At 42.0% G+C, this 15,633-nt stretch overlaps 1 long non-coding RNA gene across 1 annotated transcript in view; it reads right to left on the bottom strand.

The window, feature by feature from the left end:
• Positions 1-12,798, bottom strand: part of LOC146831340 (uncharacterized) — a 93,445-nt gene extending 80,647 nt beyond the window's left edge. Inside the window, exon 1 of the long non-coding RNA XR_014961270.1 lies at positions 12,625-12,798. This is a non-coding gene — a long non-coding RNA (uncharacterized LOC146831340). The remainder of the gene's footprint in view (positions 1-12,624) is intronic.
• Positions 12,799-15,633: the final 2,835 nt, after the last annotated feature.

Raw genomic sequence — 15,633 nt, forward strand, 5'->3', positions numbered from 1 at the left:
CCTTTCCAGGGCCCTTAAATATCTCTCCAATGGTGGGACATCGGTCTTCATGTGGATACAACAATTCACATCTAAAACATAACTTCTTTTTACATGTGGACATCACCTTGTGTCCTTCAATCTTTTGCTTTGACTTGCTTTTCACACTCATTTCTGATTCAGTCCGGCCTCTATGTCCGCAGCTTGTCAATAGGCACATTCTCAGATCTAGCCGACATCAACACTCATTCCAAACTAAATGTTTCTCTTAGTATTCGCCATCTGAATGAATCAGACGAGCATCCATCACTGATCCTAAGACGTATGGACGCTTTATCATTAAATTAATTGAACTTACAGTGTTTGATGAGTGTGTCAAGTCTCTCTACAAATTCATCGAAGGTTTAGCCAACTTTCTGTCATTCATGACTAAAGGTATTTCTATCATAATCAACATTTGGCATTGGATTGAACTTGAGAGTCAAGGTTTCTTTAATCTGTTGGTCTGTGATTTCTTCGTCAGTTCGTGGCATTTCCTCTACACCATCACCAGCAAACCTTTTGGGGAATTTGATAATCTATTTGCTATCAATCTCTTTAAGTGCATCAATGTAATCTTCAAATGTCTCTATCCACGTAGTCCAGAAAATCGCCAATATTTTGCTTTGTGGCAAAATCGAATGATAATGGTGGTTTCAAGAAATCAGCAGCGTTGCAGACCAGTGTGGAACTTAATGAGACGGGAAGTGGCGGTCTTTCGGCCACTGCTAGTAGCTCCTTTTCTATGTTACCCAGTGACGTACTGTCCTCTGGATCATCCATGATGATTCCTGGAAATGTGATTTTCCTCTTGATCTCCATCGGAAAAACAACTGCCATTATTCCGGACTCCTCACTGACTTTCACTCTTCAAATACCTGTAGAGCCCTACTCAGCGACTTTGGCGGTTTGACTCTCCACGTATGGATGGCTCCCTAAGCACAATCCCAGGAACTTCTCCTTGAGCTACTGTGCTCAGTGCTGCAGTATGAAGACTCTTTAATTACTTCTGGTAAGCAGATAACTGTTTCTTGCATCTAGTTCGCTTTGCCTCGGACATCTCTATGTACTTGCTAATACCTGTTTGATCTCTGCTTTACAGCACTTATAAATGCAGCATTATCTTGTGCTTGACTGTCAATTTGTACTTTTAGATGCCGGGTTGATCTCTGCTTTGCAGCACTTGTAATCGCAGTATTATCACTTCAAATTATGTATAGCTCTATGTTGCGTAGTAGCGCAGTACCTTTATGTATGGCCTGACCAACAGGTTCTTGATCAACGACATATAGATTCTCTGCAAATGCATTCATTTTTGACAGCTTCACATAGGCTGGAACTGCGATTTGACTCCAAATGCATGCAGCATCTAATTTGTACTTCGACAATGGCACACATGGAATGCACAAGCAGTTTGCTTGGACCAAGGTATCGTCTCCGAGAGAGCACTGCCAGTCTTCAAGTTACTTATCCCTTATCTTGTTGCCTTTTGTAGTGTCTTCCCAACCATGGCACCAGCCATTAACTATGCCACATATAGAGCATAGTAATCCACGTTTTTATTTTTCTGCCTGTACCTGCTTAGTTAACATTCTAAAGCATCCTTCACTGCAATGCACGCTATTCATTACATCATAGGTCTACAGAGTTCATCAGGATCCAAAAGGGTTCTATCATTGTTAATTTACAAAACATTACACACAGGTCAATCAGTTCTCACAACTCTATCACATACATCAGAGGAGCTGGACAGACAGCAACGTGGAATACACTGCAGCACCAGCTCAAGTCCGCTGGGCCACTGCTTTGAATATAAAGCCAAATCACCCATTGTTTATGTTCAGTGCACTCCCCTATCTTGAAAGGTATGCATCCTTCCTGTGCACCTCTTCTGGGTTAACATCTTTCGATGAATCGTATCAATCATTAACTGAACTACTCAGCGTAAATGGAGATCACCCAAATTGAAAGAACCAGTTAGAATACTAATGTGTCTTCATTAATGAAAATGTTAACTGCTCTATACATTTTTGCTGGCCTTTACATCGTATATAGAACTATAGATGAATAGCTGTTAATAACGGGGTCGATTTCAACCAAGGTATTCAGGGAGAAGTTATAGACAATGAGCGCAAAGCTTGAATATCACTTGCAAATGGTCATTATTGACAGCTATCCATCTGTGTCTTCATGGTATATATGCCCCTACACTTCTTTTAAATTGATCCCATGGAACAAATGTGCGAGGGGAGAAGAGTCACAGGGGAGTCATTTCAATATGGTGTTCCTTTAGACTATCTCTCTCATCTCCCAAAGCCCCATTCTCCCATTCTATATATATTAAAATGTAATGTGTTGTCCTTACCGCCATTATTGTTCAATGCGCACAAATATTTAGTAAGTATCTTGATGCTCGTCAGACTCCACCAGCACATTTTGTTGAGAGATTACTTTTCTCTTCCCAGATACATTAAAAAATGTCTGGTGTGCGTCCATCATCTGACATGACACTCTCAGCTGTCATGGTCCCAGGCCATGCGGTATTCTGTCACTAATAGACGAAAGCGCAGGCGCTGTGCTGGCAGCCACTCTGTTAGAGCCACATTCCGAAGTGACGTGGTTTAACCTCAGATTCCTGCAATGTTTGTTTTAAATTCTATTACTATTTCCATACTCTGGAAAATGTAAAGTATGCCTACCATGGCCTCATGTTCCTTATCACAAAGGATATCCCTGTTAGCAATGTCCAACTCAGATAAAATAGTTTTCAAGATGTGTGCAGTTAGGTTGCCACCCATCTGAATTTCGTCTGGAATGTCCAGTTTTCAGTGTTGAATCCGGTTGCCCGGAATTCAGCACTTTTGTCTAGATTTCAAGCAAACGGCATCAATTTCGGAAACACTTTTGGTTGCGAAACATCGGTGGTTAATGAAAGAACAGTAACAGTCCACTCTTTAAGTGCATCAATTGGCAGGCAATCAGTAATGCCTTTTGTCAAGAAGTGAGTCAGGATTGCTATTCACCCCTACCTTGCATTTAAGCTCTGCACACCTTAGGACACTGCCCTTAAGTTACCAAAAACCCTTATGAACGTTTTACACGCTCTATAAAAATGCAAAAGATTTTTTTAAACCTGTGTAATGATACCCAAAGAAGAAAGAGAGACATAAGCAACCGATTTCTGTAAGATATCCGCCATTCTGTCTTTAAAAGAAAAGATTAATGACTATTCATCACCTTCAGTGTAATGCAATGTGGCATCTGTGGTAAGTCTTTGTGCATAATTATAGTAAAAATAATGGCATGTATATAGCACGAACTGTAGCCAGACGGATGGTTCGGTGTGCTGAACACTCTTTGATATGCTGGTCACCAGTCTGATTCTTGGCAAAGCCAACTTACTCTTGCAACCATCAGAGGTCACAAAATTGTGTAGTGCCTTATTTAATGCAATAACTTTTTATTAGTAGTAAAATAAAATGTAATTACTTCGGTGCTTAATATTGGGTTGCAAACTATTGAACAACCCAACAGTACCTATTTTATTAACTTCGCAACGATTAAACTTTTAGTCAGCTCTGCATGGATCCAAAAGAGTGTCTTGCTGTTTCCAAATAGATGTGTGCAGCAAGCCCATAATCTACTCCATGAACTTGTACCCCGGCCATACATTAGAAGTATATTACAAGTCACCCAGGAGTTCCATAACCGTATAGAGGAGTGAGGATGAAGGCTAAGTCCTTTTTATGATTATGAAACTCCGAGGTGATTTGCAGTATCCTTATTGTGTACGGCAGGGGGTACTTTATCCCAAATAATACCTTAGTGAGAAGCTCTTTCAAATGAAAGAGAGATCATGTTTGCAAAAAGAAGAATAAAAATAGAACTTCTAGTGCAAAATCAAACACATCAAAAATCTGTCAGATATTTGTAGCAAAAAGCTATTAGAAACTGTTAAAAAAAAGATGCAGTAGCGCGAAATGTGTACAAACATGCAGACATATTCTAACTTTTCTATCATAATCTAAGGAGTAAAACATAAACATGTTCTTCCTGCTTGTCACTGTAAGCTAGAAAAATAGAGTAGAAGAAAGAAAACGAATTTGTAGCTGTGAACAGCTGCTCCATAACTTGACCTGCCTTTCACCTCAGCTGCTGGCTCCGCAGAAGGCATCATGACATCAGAATTTTACGTAATAATTTATTACATTTAAATTCTGATGTCTTTTCTTTATAATCTGAGAGTGGGTGAGTCACAAGTCGCCAATTATAAAAAGGATAAAGTACCCCCGCTGAACATTTTAAGAATATTACAAGTCACTGAGGAGTTCTATAACCATATAGAGGAATGAGGACAAAGTCTCAGTTCCTTTTGGAAGGTTATGGTACTCCAAGGTCACTTGCAATATCCTTATAATGTACAGAATGGGGTACTTTATCACATATAATACATGGTTACACCATCACTTTTCCTCAAAATCACTTAAACCCTTGGTGCGTAGCTCTTTAATCTGACTGAGAGAGCATGTTTGCAAACATGAAGAATAACAATAGAACTTCTAGTGCAAAATTAGACACATCAAAAAGCCATGTTAGATACTTGTTGAAAAAATATATTAGAGACAGTTAAATACAAGTCAGACTTTTTTTTCAAAAACTACAGTAGCTCGGAATGTGCAGAAACTTGCAGAAATATTCTTGCTTTTCTTTAATTATCTGAGGAGGGCAAAAAAGAAACATTTTCTTTTTACTTGTCACTGTAAGCTAGAAAAATAGAGCAGAAAAAAGAACAGCAATGTTTTGTTTTTTGTTGCTTTAAACAGCTTTTTTCATTATGCTCTGTTACGTGATCTGCCTTTCACTTCATCTGCTGGCTTTGGCAGCAGGCATTGTGACTTTAGAAATGACTTATCATATCTGAGTTCTGACGTCTTTTCTTTATCATCGGCAGCTGGGTGGGTTACAAGTCATCGATTAAGAAGAAATTAGAGGTGGGCGTTTTTACAGGCATTGCTCAATCCCAAGGATTATAAAGAAATTAGAGATGGGCGTTTATAAAGAGATTGCAGAATGCCTAGTATTATATTGCTACAATCTGCTGTGTTTGTAATGTCTTGCTGCTATGTTTCCCTGCTCCGCTGAGCCAAGCTTATGATGTCATAGAATGTTGGTGTGTGTATTTAATGTTGGATTGCTGTTAGAGTAGGCTGAGCAGAGAAGATGTTGCTAAGCCTGCAACCTGTTAACCTATGTGGACTGACCACCTGACTCCTTCTTACCAAAAAGGAATCTTCAATTAATCCATTTAAATAAAAATGCTAAAATGGACTTGGCTGCATTACTAGAATCTGATTGTGTGAATTACGGGTTATAAACAGTCCTTAGAATTAAGTACATTAACCATCTAAGATATTCTATGATTACTCAGACCTCAAACCAACAGATTCCACTCAGATCTCTCTAGCAAGTTAGTTATAACCTTATAACCAGCGTTTTCTTGCCATTATTATAGCAAACATTTTGGGATACAAACAGATCTCCGAGCATGTACCTTAAGCCCCTTACCCACAGTGGCAGCTGGCACGGATTGGAGTGGCGGGCAGGGAGGTAAGGGGATGTTAAGAAATATAAAAACAAAAAAAGTCCCTTATCGCTGCATCTCTCATCCGTCTTTCCTCGCGTCAGACTCAGGCTAGAAAAGGAAGCACGTAGGCTCCCCTGAGCCAATCACAACGTTGCAATGCAGCATTGTGATTGGTCTGAGCATTGTGGTTTGGCACTCAGACAGGGAATGGTAGCCTGGACATGTTCTCCATCCAGGCTGTAATGCAGCCTGGGTGGAGAACATGCAAAGTGTGCATGACTGTTTGGACGACCTGAGACAGACGTACAAACATTCATGTGCACTTAGAGTGTGCACACCACTCCTCCCCCTGTGCCACCAGCCCTGCTCCACAAAGCTGCCGCAGCAGGAGATGATGAAAGGATAATAACATCAAGTTACACTGCTGCAAAGCAGTAGGGCGACGCTCCTCCGCCTTAGAGGAGGAGCCTCCACTGTTTACCAAGCTTACTACTAAATACACTTGGCAGGCAGATACTTTGGAGGTCAATGTTCCTGCTGTGATAATCTGAATGCCACAGGTTTTAATATTTTTGCAGCTAAGTTATCCTTTTTATGTGTCTGGTGAATAAAATAAACACAACGTATCTGGATAATGATAACTCCCATTAACATTACCACTGATTGCAAAATGTTGTCAAAAAGTGGTATGTCAAAAAAATTTGTAAAATGGTGTGTGTTTATGCATCTTCTTTTGTAAGGGAAAAAAAGGATTATTGCAAAGCCTTAATGTGGGCGGACCTTCATTTCCTGATTTAGCTTGTAGCAAAGGTGGCAACACTATGTGTGATGTAAAATCCACAAGTCCTCAGGACACTGATTGGATGGGGCCCACTGTGAAACAGGCGGCATCATATCAAAAGGCAGTTATACTTATTAAATTATTTTTGTAAAACACCATCTTTTTCCTTTCTCTCACTTCACTATACTTCTGAAGCCCTTGTGATTGGGATCCTTGTATGCTCTTCAGCAGTAGCTTGCAATGTACAGGCTGATGTCAGGATGGTCTGATAACTAGAATCAGCCACATCATGGCAACTTATTGTCTGCAACGCTTGCAGTGCCAATTTCTCCATACCATATAACAAGAGCTTGTAGGGCCGTAATTTGCATCATTCCATCAAAATGTGGAATGTTATGTGAATTTGTAGAGCATGGCAAATCACCCGTGAGGGTATCCAGTTGTTGAAAAAGATCCTGTGAAAGATATCCCGCCCACCATATTATACATGTCTTAGACTATAATGCACCTATAGTAAGAGTACGGTGGACAAGACAGCGGCCACACTTTTATACAGTATATAGTCCGCCAAACTCAAAATAAGGCCCTTAGCCAGTGGTTTAGCTACAGCTTTTGCTGCCCGGGGCCATCCCTGAGTTTGCTGCCCAGTGACGACAGTGCAGGTAAGAGGGGGGTTGGCGATAGATGACGACAAGTGGAGGGAGGCAAAAGATGACGTGGGAGAGAAAACTTACCTTGCGCTCGCCGCCGCCTGGGGCCGCCCGCCGCCCTCCCCTAGCTACACCACTGCCCTTAGCCTAGCTTCCAATGTCCTAGTATGTGGTGAACCTCAGTGGTCGTGATCGGGGGCTGACCAAGAATCCAGTGAATCTGTTCTCAAGGATGCCCTTAAGCTACGAAAAGGAAAATAAGAGCTACAAAAGTCCACTTAGACACACACGTGCATTCTTTATATTACAAATGTAAAGGTGTTTCTTTTTTGGCTGGGGTCTCTGACACATTTTTTATATTTGTAATTGAGGGTTTATATGTAAAGGTTGTGATGTAGACAAGCACAACACTACTGACTGTATTAATGTAAAGAAAGCGTAAACCCGCTGTAAATCTATTCATTTGAATGTGTGTTCCAGTCACCTAAACCCTTCAGGTATACTAATTAGGTTTTTCTAGTAGCTGCCTCATGGAAAGAACTTAGGAGTGAAAAGGGACTAGGGCAGTTCTTATTGTGGAGTTCGTGGTGCTGCTAAGCCTCATTCCTCAGAGTGGCTGTACGTTCCTGTTTCTAGTAACAGACATAAATGATGAAAGGAGGCCCCCACGTTTGACTGTGCTCTCATGGTTTTGTATTAGTGGCAGAAAAAGATACAAGTTGAAGTAAATTCTACGTCAAGCTAAGACCTCCTGCCGGAAAGCACAGTGTAAGGCCAGAGGGCCCGCCCATCTCCCGTGATCTATAAGCAACTTATCAGGGCACAAGTCCTAAAAAACAGAAGTGGGGGGATGCTGACGTCACGACTGGAAGTGACGTCACGAAAGGTGGCTTGCACCATCAGACTCATTGCCTTCCCTCGCTCACCCCTTAGATGCGATTGCATCAGAGAAGCCAGCACGTGAGCAGCGTTCTGAATGAGCTACGATCTCGCTCCAGAGAGGCCAAAGAGTGAATGTGTGGCTCCATTTGCTCCAGTTATCGAGCTACTGGTAAAATAAGTGGGGGGGACGCCGTCCACCCACGTGGTACCCCGACTCGAGCCCTGCAACTTATTGCAGGTAAGGCTGTGGCAAGTGGAAAGGCTAACAGCGGAACAAGCTGTAACAAGAGAACTGATTCTGTTTATAATGTTGGTGGCCAGTTTATAGGTGTAGTTAGTTTGGTGCTGTGTTGTGTTTATAAATTTAATCTCTGGCTTTCTAAATAGCACTGCATTAATCACTAAATCAATTAACAAAAAGAAGCACCGCATGTAGAATAAGTAACAACATAAAACGGTGATTGCAGGAAAGACTGTGCGAAAGGCTATGGCTTTACCTAAAAATGATGTTGTCTAAGCACTGTTCAAAGTGTTTGATGGGCTAAATAAGTGATGCCTCATGCCAGGTCCAACACAACAGTAATGTCAACATTCATGATCACCATCATTCATTCTTTCAATTGTAAACCCACTTCTCCCATCGAAAGAGATATATACATTTGACAGGATCAATGGTGAGGGTTGGTGACATTTTGTTTCTTTGCGTCTGCCGTGTTTTGGATTTTGTTTTGAGATGTGTTTCACCCTATTTTGTAAAGCTGTGATGAGTTTAAAACATTTTCGTTGTAAAATTGCTAATGGTTTATGTTTGCTGCAGCAAGTCCTACTGATTCCACTGGTCCTTTATTCAGTATGGTGTACAAAAACACACCAAATGCGATGAATAACTCTATATCTAGGTATATGGATGCTTTTCGGAGTCTGGTGTATATTTGTTAGCGTTGTTTCAGTTTCCTATTGCTTTTCTACTGATTCTCATTATTTCTAGTGAAAATGTTTGGTAACATCACTTTGGACAAAAGCGATATATGGATTCAAATGAATAAAATAAATACAATAAATTCGAAATTCCCACTGTGCCCAAAGGACTCTGAGCGTGCAGATATCATACCTCACTACACCCTCTACTACTGAAGACTGTTATCGCCAGGCTCAGTATCAGACAGAAGGTCACCAGAGCTGACCATGCCTGGGTGGGCAGATGCTTTAAGTGAGGGACATGCCTCACCAACCAGGTGGCAGACGTGGTCCAAGGAGCTGGCACAAGCAAGCACATCCCCCCCACCGCCTCCCCTCCCCCCCAAAAAAGCTTGCAGATGGAAAGATCAGCCTTAAAAATAGCAGCTAAGACCATAGCAAAGCTAAGCCACATGATATCTAAAACACAAACTCCCTCACAGACGTTTAGCCGAGTAAAGTTCACCTTCCTCCTTGATGTGCCTACGAAGGAAGGGTTGGACAGAGAACGGTACTTGTTGAAGGCTTCCTCATCTAAATCTTTTTTTGCATGCAGAGTGTTGAAAATAATCTGAGATTTCCCATCTTGCACATAGTAATTTAGGCCTTGGCTCTGCAGCACGCACAGGGCAGGCAGCACTAGGAAACGTGGGCTTTTACTAAATGTACAAATCCCTTCTCTGACAATGTGGCTAATTACTTGGGCTTACAGAGGCAGCTGCAGACTCCGAGTCTGGTCAGTGTGTCAACAAAACGCAAAGCTGGCAAATCTCTCTGCTTTGGAGGAGACGCAGGTCCCACGCTTCTTGGTGGATTCCTCCCGTGTTTCAGTGTAGAGCCGCTTTAGGTTGCTGTCTCTCCCATTATGTTACTTGCTGTCTGTCCTGGGGTCTCGTCAGCTCAGAGCATCAGGGAGATTGAAAACGATGGAACACTGCAGTTGAGAGGATTGGAGCATCAGGGCCTTTGAAGACTAGCTTCCCCTTAATTCTACTTTTTCCCTGAATTCATCATGTTTTCATCTCACTTCTTCCGGCATACTCAGAGAGCAAGTACAGGAGTTAAAATCCACCTCCAAGAAACTTAAAGCGCTTTCTTTAGAGGCCGAAATGCCCTCAGCCCATCCTTACTACACTCTTGCAAACATGTAGACTCATTCGGGATATTCTTCTCTATCCCCAGCCAGAGACTGTGCATCTAAACCAGTTAATACCTCTGTCACATCAGCTGTTGTATGAGGGCGCCTGGACCGACCCCGGCCTCAATGGTCGCTACTCCTGCCTGCTGGCCTCCAGCCATTCGACCGGGTCTGGTAACAACAAAATGGGAACATTTGGCATTTCTTTCAAACAAAGGATGCTCACTTCTTTCTATGGAAGATAACCTCTTTTCTAGTCAATATGGTCATGCGCTCTGTGAGGTGGAAGGTTAGCTAAGAAAAACATGACAGTGTGCATTCCTAGTTAAGCATAAAGGCGTTTCCTCAGACGTCAGGCTTCAGTGGCGTACCCTGCATGTATTGCGCTCTAATGCAAGCAAGGAAAATAACTACCCCTAGCTTGGTAATAAAATATTCACTTCATTGGGGTGCAGTGGAGCCCTCCCACCGTGGACTCTGGTTTCATTGCACCTGTTACAGTAATGATAGGTGAGACCCTGCTTACGAGTTTCCAAGTTCCTCAATCTGTCTTTCCTTCTCTCCTTCCACAGGGTCCCTCTGTCCACTCATCTCCTCTCCATTCACTCTTCTTTTTCCTTCCTCTCTCTCTCTTCCTCTTTACTGACTCTCAGTTGTTCTTATCTCCTGCCTCCTTTCTCTTCCTGACTGTTTTGCTCATCCTTATCTTCTTCTTCCTGCTGCCTCATCATTTTGGCCCTCTCTCATTATGTCAACTTTCTTCTCCCTTCCTTTCTATCTCTCATCCTGTCCGTTTACCCCTTTCTTCGTTGTTCTCCTAGTATCCCTTGTTTTATACTCCCCGTAGCCTATTCAAACACCATACGGAATGAACACAGAGCAGGCCCAAGGCTTTGTGTTAAAAAACACATGTGAGAGGAGGGCCTCTAAAATTACTACAGACTTGCAGAGCAGGCTGACCCCTTTCCACCTCTGAGCCATGGTGCCACTGCACCACTGGTAGCTACGCCCATGTCTGGCTTGTACCCTTGCTACTTCTGCAGTGCATCTCTTGTAAAATACTCACAAGTGGGCCTAGCATAGAAGCTTGTTGGTAGGGATACCATTGTGTTTAAAGAGGTTTCTGGATGACTTCATCTGCAGTAGAGTGCATCAGATCTCAAACTGAGACAGAAGACACCCAGGGGCGGTGCCTTCATCCAAGGTGACGCCTTTATGAGCAGACCAGTACTGCATGCGGCTAGCAAGAGCCAGGCAGCCACAGACATGTGTGCATCAGCATGGGCTTTGGGGCCTCAATTCCCCTTACCCACACTGATATGACCCCTTAGGTGTCTGGATAGAAGTTCTCATACTGTTTATTTGGAAGTGCTTTATAGTATTTGTACAAAATGTGTGACGCCACATATGGTACATGTCAATGGTGCGGCCGCCCAGTTACGTTAGGTCTCTTTTGTGGAGGATAAAGCATCACAATGGGGGCAGTTTTGGAAGACCAGCTAATAATTTCAAGAGCAGTCTAGATGTGTTTAGTGTTTCAGGTAGCTCCTTAATGCGGGCCAATGGGATTAAAGACCAACGAGAAAGGTTCTTTGAGGATGGGAAGCATTCTCACTTCAGTCGGAAGGGAAGGTGGGTGGGCATGACTGCTGAGAGAACTGTGCAGCTCTAAAATGAGGCACGCTAGACCAGACTGCCTCAACTCCCCGGGGAGAACAGGGGAATGTGGGTGAAAAGGCATATGACTGTTTAGCATTACTCTTTCTCAGTATTGTTCCTGATTTTGCTTCATTATGTGTTTCTTGCGTTTCATACATAATTAAAATAAAAACGGTGAACTATCTCGTTCTTACTTCAACTTTGTTGCAAAAACCGCTCGGTTTTACCACAGCCTTTAGGTACATACTGGGGATTGTAACTTTGGTTTCATACAAAAGTAGTCTTTTGTAGTATGCAATTTAAAGGCAATGGTTTGCATTCATTAAATATGTACTACTCAGACCAAGATTCTGATGTGAGCACATCTACTCCCAGATGTAGTGAGTGGGCACTCCAGGGAAGGAGTAGCCAGGAGATTAAGCTCACACTGGTCTGTGGTTCTTCACAACTTTGTCCTCAACCCAGTGACGCACTGGAGACGATCCGAGATGTCAATAGCCCCAGCAGTGCCCGAATTGTATCAGTATCTGGAAAAGGGCTTTCTCTGTATGAGATATATTTAAATCCAGAACATGCTCACTCTCCACGCCGTCTATCAGGTGACCTTCATTGTGAGGGTTCGATCTTTAGTTCATGCTCTTTGTTAGCTAAAAAGCATAGCCTTGTTACTGGTATGACTCCTAACGTTTTCATTAAATTCAGTTTGTTTCATCAAGAGCTCAATTTAAAAAAAACAATGTCAATGGCATAGATAGCGCCCGAGCATGTTCCGCGCTATGCCCATTTAAACGCAGTTTAAATCTAGACAAATAATGTCCGTTTATTTGGTGCAACCTGTTTCATTCGAAACATTTTTTTGTGTGGCTTTAGTGCTTTAAAGCCTCCCAACCCCCTTCCCGCGCATTTCTGTTGCTCGTGCTGGCTTCAGCTCGAGCTGGTCTCAACCACTCCTTACCTTTAAACTGTCAGCAGGCACCGCTGCCAAGTAATTGCCGATGACATGCAAGCCGTATTTTTTTCAGATTCCCCTTCCTGCCTTTTTGTAAGGAAAATAAACCATAGCGGTGCCCCAACAAACATGACAGGAAAAATAACAGCACTTGTACTTGACCGATACTGGAGTCGCGCTGCCCACCCTCCCGCTGGAATCTGGAGCCCCCCTTCCCTCCGTCAGCAGCTGGAGCCGGCGAGATAAAAGAAAGACACGCTGGGCGAGGGGCTTCTTCCAAAGGTCAGCAGCCTCGCTTTCAGCCAAAATAAAGAAAATGCGCTCGCGACATCACTGACAGTAGACACAACAAGGGCGCTACATGGTCGCTGAAGGAAAAATACAGGGTGACGCTATTGGGGGGTGGGAGGATGGGAAGCAAAAATACATACTTCGGCCAAACACCAACAGCGCGGCCAGGTTTGTTTACTTTTCTGGAAGTGAGGTGGGACGTTTACCTTTCTTCGACAAATGTGCAGGGTTATTTTTGTAATGATTTTTAAAACGCGAGCGTGTAATTCTTACAGAGTCAATTTATTCTATAGAGACATGGAAAGGGATGATACAAAAGGGAGTTGGCGATCTGAGAGATTGATTGTACCAAAAGCAAAGTCGATAAGGAGGCACACGACACTCTACGGGTTGGAATCTTCCAGATCGTGGTAAACTGACGACAAACATAGCCAATAATCTGTTAAACTCATGACACCTGTTCATTTTTTTTTTTTTAATCTAACAATAGAAGAGTGACTAAAACGAGTGAGTCAGTTAGCCAATTCGTCCCTGACTACGTGGTTGAGTGAGCGAACGAAACGTTAACATGGTGAGGTAACCGCTTCTACGGTAATCAACTACCTAGCAAGGCCCACTGATCCGAACATTTACGAAAGTATGTTTGGGGTTTTCTATAGTTGGGGTTATTGATCGAACAATGCTAACATTGATACATATATTTTAATGCACAATTATTTCGGTAGTTTAAAAAAAACAGCACTGGCGCTTAAAGTTATAAAATATTTTAAGGTATTTAAAAAAAATAGTATTGTTACTTCAATGAAAACAAAAAAAAAATAAGGATGAAAGTATAAAACACATTTTTAGAATTTTTAAAGTACTATGGATGCTTGTTAATGAGTATCTGTTTTACAAAAAAAAATGGTTGATAACTGATGCTTTATCTCAATGGTGTTTATCTATTTAAGAACTGTGTTCAGGATTGTTGAAAATATATGTTTTGCTTCTGGGACTCACCAAAGATTTTTGAAAATATTTAACATTTCGAAAAATCTGTTTCTCAGCATGAACGGTCAGGCGCCACTGTATGCCCATAACACAATGTTAAACAATGTATAACTGAAGGCTGGACTTCTTCAAAACGTAGTCAAAATGATAAAAAATGTCCTCTGTTGTGCGTCCTGTGCAAAAATGTGTCCGTGTAAACGTATATGATGTTCATGAAACCAAGATTTTTTTAATTTTAATTTAGAGTCTTTCATAAAGCGCTGTTATGCCCGGAAGCGTGACAGAGCCATTTACGTTAAAGGGAAAAATAACTGGCATAATTAATACACTAGTGAGACAAGTGAGATCTATATATATACATCTGCGGCTGTCATCAGCACAATCCCAGGGCATTCATCAGACATTTACATGTGCATATGGAGAACAGCAGTACAATAGTGGGGCATGAAATATATATACATTTGTAATAAGCAGCAGTTGTGGGAAATCGAACAGTTTGAGTGTGTTGTACAAGACAAATCCACGGAGCTCACTTGAATCTTTGCATGGTGATACGAATTTGACATAAATGGAGCTATTCACAAAAGAACATTCATCAGTAAACGTAGGTTTATGACAGAATTTACATCACTTGCCTGCCAGGGATTCTCATGGGATTCCTGGCAGACGTAAGCCCACTTTTGCAGAGCTCTCCACCACAAGTGATGAGATCGCTGCCCCCATAAATCCCACTCAAGGGGCAGGATTGAGGGTTTTCCATGGCCTGGTTAGTTTTGGAAGTTTGTGAACTTCCACAAATGAGTACTTTTCTTAGCATTCGCAAACACTTCCCGTCTCGCTTTCCAGCCTGGAAAGGGTCAGAGATGTACTCCAGCCACTGCTGATTCAAACCCCTTTAAAGGGTGGAGAGGGAAAGGGAAATGGATCACCCCATAAATTTGGGATGGTCTATGGGAAAAGATTTTCTCTACAGAAAAAAACACATTTTTTATTATTACAAGAGATTTTGCAAGCGCTGTGAAGGCGAAACTGAAAAAAGTTGCCTATTTGGGAGAAGAAGAGTTGCAGTGACAGTCTGGGTAACAAACAAGATCCATCAGAAAACAATAATTGTGGGAATAGTGCATTGAGCTTACATAGAAGTAGTTTCATCTTATTTATTTATATTCTACAGTCTAAATTATTCATTTCTGGTTTTACAATTAAACTCATTAAACTATGTACTGTGTTAAGCATTGACATGATTTATATTTGCTTTTACCATTTATAAGCCAATTTCGCAAAGTTCATTGGCTAAACGATTATGGATTCAAGAGAAACCTTTGCAGTGTTTGAGAAAAGCTTGTTTTCTCCTTGCCAAGACTTTGAGCACCTCTGGAGACACCTGTGCGCCCCTAGGTGGGGCTGTCCCACTGTTTCAAGACTGCACCATTGAGTTTTGGCAGGGCACATGACAGTGAGATGGATGTGTTCTATTATTCATCAAAATGTATTATTATTGCTTAAGTTACACGTGAGAAACCTTGAGGTTAATTCTTCTTATAAAAAAATATAAGCAAACCCAATTCGCCCTATTCGGCTCCCAGTTTCACAGATACCTGCAACTATATCATGCCCTGGGTCAGTCCTCTTCCCGTTTGCGGGAGATCCCAGAATTTAGCCATATAGAGGCACAACTGTTGACAGGGTTGGGGGGGGGGGGTTTCTCCCAGATTTACCATACCCTTATTTGCA

Source organism: Triturus cristatus, chromosome 5_1, assembly GCF_964204655.1.
Source record: "Triturus cristatus chromosome 5_1, aTriCri1.1, whole genome shotgun sequence".
NCBI classification, from domain to species: Eukaryota; Metazoa; Chordata; class Amphibia; order Caudata; family Salamandridae; genus Triturus; species Triturus cristatus.